Genomic DNA, 7,851 nt, shown 5'->3' on the forward strand with positions numbered 1-7,851 from the left:
TATCTTTGTTGAAGTGTATGAAATACGTGAGCGAACAGAGGAGGGGGAACCACGAGTTGTTAGTTTATAGGGCCCTTAATATGCCTTAATTTGGTGCTACATCTTTATGTATAACATAATAAAACATTTCTCATTCCTCCACCATTCTCACAGTTGCAGCCACTTGTCAATCCATGTCATTGAGGGTCTTTCTCTTTTTTACTGACCCTCAACTTTTCCAAGCATGATGTTCTTCTCAAGGGACTGGTCCTCCTGATAAAAAATGTCCAAGGAAATGAGATGGAGTCTTGCTAATTTTGCTTCTAAGGAGCATTCTGTCTGTACTTCTTCCAACAGATTTGTTCATGAACTTTCGGTTAGCAGCCCAGTGTTTATCCTAAGTGCCACACCATGATTCCTGGGTTAATAGTACTAAAGAATTTATGTATACGTTAGAAAGAAAATCTCAGTCCTCCTATGTTTATGTTTTATAACTTCAGTTTTAAGCTGGATACAGTTTTTCTGTTATGAGAGCTTTCTGTGTCTTAAGTTTCTGTTTTTGTATCAGGTTGAAGGTCATAATTGATGCTTTTCATAGAGCAATTAAAAAATATCAGTTCTTTTCTCCTAAGAAAAACTGTTCCTTTTTTCCTGATTTGAATCAATCATTGTGATTTGTTTTAATGGCAGATGAACTTTTGCTTTGCTGACATGCCCTACTGACAAAATGAAGCACTTAATAACAATGTCCAACAGAAAAATAGACTATATTGGACTTACAAAAAGGACTGATACTTTGAATTTGGAACCTACCAGACCAAATCAAGATTTCTACAATTCTGTGTAAGGTGAAGGGCTTCACAAACCACAACTAACCCAAAAGTCATCAAGAACAGAGGTAAGCCATTTAGTAGACTAAAACTTTACTGTGGAATTTTCAATGGAAATATTATAAATGTTTTAAGGCTCTATTTTTCTAGGTATGTTGTTTGTTGTTAAATGCTGTCAAGTCAATTCAGACTCACAGTGACCCTGTAAGAGGTTTCTAAGGAGCGGCTCATGGGTTTGATCTGCCAACCTTGAGGTTAGCAGTCCAGCACTTATCCTATAGCGCCACACCAGGTGTAAGAAACCATTTTTCTCCTAATTTGGATTTAGTTTTATAACTTTCCGATTAAACCTTTTATAGATAAATTTAATAAGACTATAATAATAACTATGACTAGAAAAGACTAAAGTTCAAACTATTATTTTACAAAGTAATACGAGAGTCCTGGAATAAGCACTGGACTGCTAACTGCAAGGTTGGTGGTTCAAACTTACCAGCTGCTCCTCAGAAACACTAAATGGGTTCAGTGAGTCAGAGCTGGCTCAATGATGCTTAACAATAGTAACACTATGACAGTCAGCTTTTTTTCCTGCTAAGTGTATAAGGAAGACCATAGGAGAATTGATCCTTTTGAGTTACAGTGTTGGAGGAGAATATTGAAAGTGCCATGGGCTGCCAAAAGAACCAACAGATCTGTGTTGGAAGAAGTACAGCCAGAGTGCTCCTCGGAGGCCAGGATGGCCAAATTTCGTCTCTCATACTTCGGACATATTGTCAGGAAGGAGCAGTCTCTGGAGAAGGATATCATGTTTGGTAAGGTGGAGGGTCAGAGAACAAGAAGAAGACCCCAACGAGATGGATTGGCCAAGTGGCAGCATCAATGGACTCAAGCGTGGCAACAGTTGTGAGGTTGGCCCAGGATCAGGCAGTATTTACAGCCTCAGAAAACCTCTATAGGGTCGCTATGAGTCAGAACTGACTCCACAGCACACAACCACCATCACCACCACCACCATCAGTACTGCTTAAGTATAGATGTAGCTTCATGATATTTGTTGTTCTTGGTACAAGGTTTTTCAAGTTTTGGTTTTGTGAATTGTTTCAGACCATTGGTTTTGTGCTACTGGAGTTTCTACTCTGCTACTTTTGAAGTGTGGCTTTTACAAAGAAACTGATGCCTAGAGGCCATTTGAATTTGAACCATGATCCAGAGAAACTGCTGGGACTGTTTGCTCTGAACATTGTATTCTTTTGAAGGGTTCAGTCTGTTTTAGAGAAAGGGACTCTAATGGAAGCAAGTTGTTGCTGACCATTCGGAATTGGAAAGGTATGTATCGGCCATTTTGTTTTCTCTAATGGTCATGATCTAGTTGTCACGCCTGTGTTTCACATTTTGATACTCAGGAGGGTATCCAGTCTCATCTTGGGTCAGTTTTTTAGGAGGCCAAGTGGTCCCTCCAATGTGGCTTTGCCCTACAGTTGTGGTTGTGAAGGAATTTCTGTAGAAGTTCATGATCAGAGGGGATGGAATGATAAACGGGGGTGCACACACATGCACAAGCTCATTTTTTAGATTGTTTTGCCGAACTTCTAGAAAAGTGACTAATGACTACTGGTAGAAAAGGACCATTTGGGGAAAAGCTTTTGGAATCTTTTAGATAGACTCCCTACAAGTGGATTCATCTTATGTTTTTTCCTAGGTGAGCAAGATTTGATCCCTGAGCTTACCTGATTTCACCACAAATTGTTATATCTTGAAAGAGACTTCAGAAAGACTCAATTGAAACCCTGTGAGAATGAACCAAACTTTGTTTAGTTTAACTTTAAACGTATTTGTCACTGGTTAAAGGAACTAAAAAATTCTTTTTTGACTTAGAGCAGACATGCCCTAGTGGGTGGAAACAGAAGATGGCTATTTTAAGGTCTTGGACTTCTGAGGTCGTTGGTTTTTGTTTAACTCTTTATCATTTTTAAGGTTACCTCAGCTTGGCAATTTGGTTTTATGGACTGGTAAAAAAAATTATGTTGAATACCTACTTTCATGTCCTTTGCATTTGTATGATATGCCTTAGGTTTCTATAGATCAATAGATTACCTTAGTGAATGAGTATCATTTGAAATCATTAGTGTATGCCTGACCCTCATTGTTCTTTTTAATATTTTCATTCCACAATTTAATCTTTGTTACTTCATATTAATAACCTTTCCATGTGTCTTAACCACAAAGATTTCCATTTTATATATTTTTTCATTCTTGTTGTTGAGTTGGTTCCTACTCTTAGTCACCCTGTATAGGGTTTCCGAGGAACGGCTGATGAGTTTGAATCACTAACCTTGTGGTTCAAACTGACCTAGTGGTCAAGTGTTTATCCTACAGTGTCACACTGAATCTATACTGTTTGGCTCGATTAATAATGCTACTATTGTTAGAATTATTAAATGTTACATTAAGTCTGTTGTTGTTAAATGCCGTCATGTCAATTCTGACTCATAGCTACCCTGTATAGGGCTACCTAGGAGTGACAGGTGGGTTTGAACTACTGACCATGTGGTTAGCAGGTTAGTGCTTATTTTATAGTGCTACATCAAGACTCCATATTAAGTTTACTTATGCAATTTCTCGGGAAGCAAATGTGCTGGCCATGGAATAAAACATCACTTGGGTTGGGCCTTTTTTATGAAGAATTATGTTTTAAATTTGCATTCTGCTTATAGTAGGTCTTTTCTGTCAGCATGTTGGAGGAAAAGAGATGGCTCTAACCAAGGTGATGTGCATTTGACTCTGTTTAACTCTGCAATGGAGTCTTGGTGTAGTGTTGTGGGATAAGCACTCAATGACAAGGTCGGTTTGAACTGCAAGGTCAGTGGTTCAAACTCACCAACCTCTTCTTGAAAATCCTACACAGGTTCTCTATGAGTCAGAACCGACTTAATAACAGCAACTCTACAATAAATTTAATATATATGTCATTTGTCATTCCTGCTTGAAGCCCAGGAGAAGAGACCTGACCCAATTCTAATGAAAGACCACCAAGAGTTTAAAGAGCTTACTAAAGTTGCCATCTAGGAACACCCCCCCCCCCAAAGTCCAGAATTTAGTCATCAATATGATCGCTCTCAATCTCTGATAAAGAGGAGGGAATGCTTTAAAGCAGGAAATCTGAAGGCATTTTGCTGGCAATGGTCTCTAGCCCGGCAAAGCATAAGTTCATCTTGTTCTTAGGCTTAAAAGTGTTCAGATGCCTGTTTTTCTTGCATCTTTGATGACCGAACTAACAAAGTCAGAAGCAGAATACATTTGAAAGTAAGTTTTGAGCCACTTTCCCGAGTCAGCTCAAGAAGAACAAATACTCCCTTACAGAAGGAGGTTTCCTAGGCATTGCCCTTAATGTTCTGCTTGTGAAAGCAGGTAGTGTCTGAGCTGTCATTAGGAACTGCTGTGCAAAGATCAACACTTCTGGAGAAGTAGAACTAGGGTTGAAGAACCTTTTTCCTACTTTGGACTCATGGTGAACTTCCTTTCTCACCCTTGTAATTGCAGTAATGCTAATTTACTCCTGTGTACCTGTGTATCCTGCCTAGTTAAAATAATCACACAAAGCATAATTAAGAGTCCCCAAGCAAAGCCCATGGAGTCCTGGTGTGGCGCTGTGGGTTAATGCGCCAGACTGCAAAGCCATTTGAACTACAAGGTCGGCAGTTCAAGCTTACCAGCTGCTCCTCAGAAACCCTATACAGGGTTGCAGTGGGTCAAAAACGACTCGACGGCACATAACAACAACAAGAAGAAGCAAACCCTATGTAGGGTTGCTATGAGTCAGAAATGACTCGATGGCACTTACCACCAACAAGCAGGTAATGTTTTTTCATTGACTAAATTGTCTTGTCATTCTCTACTGAGAGGAGTCACCAACTCCAATAAGAAGTCACTAACTTCCAATGGCTTTCAAGACTCTGAATATCCAGTTTCCCTCGTGAGCCTCCATGTAGCCAGATGAGAACATTGCTCTACTTCCCAAGAATGGGAAACTAACAAAAAAGTGGGAGAGCACTGAAGTCGCAACTGGGCAAAGTGACTCCATCTTTTAAAGAGAGGGGTCATTAGTGTTAACCTTGATCTATACTTTTCTTTAGGTTGTTGTTGTTGTTAAGTGCCATCGAGTTAATTCTGACTCATAGCGACTCTGTGTAGGGTTTCCGAGGAGCAGCTGGTGAATTTGAACCACCAACTTTGAGGTTCAAATGGACCTTTCAGTCCAGTGTTTATCCTACAGCACCACACCAGGACTCTTTAGGTTAATCAGTAGTTAACCTTCACCCTGAGGTATACTGTAGGAATAAAGAAGGCTCTGAAATTCCTAGGACCAATCAACACAACCTGAAATAGGCAGAACAATAAAGAAGTTTCTGAACATCTTCAGACCTCCACCCCTAACCCTCTTTCCCCTTGGAAAGGCATTTTTTTGGAAGATATGTAGTTCCTGGTATGGTGCTATAGGATAAACACTCCACCACAAGGTCGGTTTGAACCACAAGTTCGGCGGTTTAAATCTACCAGCTGTTCCTTGGAAACCCTATACAGGATTGTTATGAGTGATAACCTACTTAATGGCACTTAACAACAACAACAGCATTGTTGGAGATGAGTTGTTAGCGCTTAACAACAACAACAACAATATTAAAGGTACCATGTGCTGCCAGATGAACTAAGAAATCTGAGATGGAAGAAATACAACCAGAATGTTCTTTAGAATTGGCCCAACTTCGTCTCTCATACTACGGACATATTGTCAGGAGGGACCAGTCCCTGGAGAGGGACATCGTACTTGGTAACGTGGAGGGATGGTGAAAAATAGGGAGACCCCAGTGAGATGGATTGGCACTGTGGAAGCAACAGTGGACTCAGGAATAACAGCAGTTGTGAGGATGGCGCAGGACTGGGGCGGTGTTTTGTTCTGTTGTACTAGGGTTGCTAGGGGTTGACTAGATGGCACCTAACAACAATAACAATCTGTGGAGTCCTAATGTGGCATTGTAGAGTAATCACTAGACTGCTAGCCACAAGGTTGGCACTTCAAATACACTAGCTGTCATTGAACACCCTATATAGGGTCATTATGAGTCAGAAATGACTCAATGGCACTAAAAAAAAAGTTGGTTGTTCAAACTCACCAGCTGCTCCTTGAAAACCCTATATAAAGTCTGAGTCAGGACGGACTAGTCGGCAATTGACAGCAACAACAACATATCTGATATACATTAAACAAATCTTGTTAGCTTTAGCACACTCTTCTCTCTGAGTAACTGGCTTTCCTGGGGGCAGGTAGCAGAAATTAGATCATTGTATTAGATCCATGGGAGATCTTTAGTAGTTTCAAGATAGGTTAACCTAACTGAAAGAGCTTCAAATTATATTTACATGTATGTGTTGCCATGTTTTGTGTTGTGCTGCTTTGAGAATGTTATACTACTGTCAATCATTATAACATAGAATATCATCAGGGAAAACACGAGTAATAACCATATGTTGGGTCAGAAGGTGGTACTAGCCAGGGAGTGGCTATAACTTATCAGGGACCCTCTCCTTCCAGCCAGGGGCGACTTGATGGTTCTGACAGAAACCACAGAATGCTGTCATTGCTATGCACGCCACCATATTAGAATGATGTCACACTGTTATATAATCTGTGGGTCATATTTGGCAAGATGCCTTCTTTGTTCTGTAGTAGGATATAAGGACTTCCTCTATGTGACGGGTACAGCCACAGAAGGAAAAGAAAAAAAGAGGTGAAGCGAAGAAAGCACCTGAGAGTTCTGACACCTAGAAAGGTTAGAAGGGTAAGAGACTACCTGAGACCCCTTCCCTTGTGTTGACTACTGTTTTGCTGAATAACAGAATGAACTATCTCCCTCAAGTGGTCTTTTGGCTGCCCAACCTCGTGAACCTGTTGAGATGGGTCGAGAAACCCCTACCTATCCCTTGCACCATATAAACCTGTTGCTTAAAATAGCTTCAGAGATCCTGTGAAGGTGTGATTCTTGCCCAAGATGGTGTCCATTTGGGTGAAATACACTGTAGGTTGCCTAGGAAAGTGTATATGATTCTGTCTTGAGGACTTCAGTCTTAATCTTCAGTGCCTTGGATCTGAGTTTCCCTTTATGTTACTCTAAACCTCAGTTGCAAATAAACCGCTTCTTGTGATTCTGAATTAGGCAGTCCATTTGAAGAGTGCACGATAGTACAATTATTTCTTCTGATTGGTTTAACAAGTTCTTCAAAAGCAATGACATTTATGAAAACGTAATTTTTGCCTCCTGATGATATTATAAAATTAGCCACTATTCTTTCAAGAAACTCTGTTTTGATTGTATGTCATATATGTGTTTATGAATGAAATCGTTTTGATATTATGAAGAATTAATTCATTTTGAAAAAATGCGTGTTTATAAAGCCAAACCAAACCTATTGCCACTGAGCTGATTACAACTCTTAGTAGGGTTTCTGAGAGACTATTAATCTTTTCAGGAGCAGAATGCATGTTTCTCCCTCAGAGTGGCTGGTGGATTTGAACTGCCAACAACCTTGAAATCAGAATCTTTCCAAGTAACTTGAGTTAAATGTTACAGAATGTGTTTCACTTAAAGAAATAAAGGTGATTTTGAAGGTGAAACTTAAAAAGAAAAGAAAACAAAATTGCTTACCAGAAGAATAGTAGAAGAGGAAGAAGTAGGTTGTCCATTGTCTTCACATTACTTGGGCCAAGTTAAACATATGCAAATGAATTGGGATTACTAGTTCTTGTCTTTGAATGAGATCCAAAGATCTGTGAGGACCCCAGCTTGAATGCATATAGCCCCAGGAAAGCATTTATAAAACCACTCCTGCCCTGCCCTTACCTTGCACTCGATTTTGTAAAATTGAATAAAGAAAACCTCACTCTCAAAACCCCCCACAAAAACAAAAAAGAAAACCACTCCTGATTAGTTGTATAGGAATCCTGGTGTCTGGATTGCAAGGTCTGTTTGAACTGCAAGGTCAGCAG

This window comes from Chrysochloris asiatica, unplaced genomic scaffold, assembly GCF_000296735.1.
Source record: "Chrysochloris asiatica unplaced genomic scaffold, ChrAsi1.0 scaffold00139, whole genome shotgun sequence".
Lineage (NCBI taxonomy): Eukaryota > Metazoa > Chordata > Mammalia > Afrosoricida > Chrysochloridae > Chrysochloris > Chrysochloris asiatica.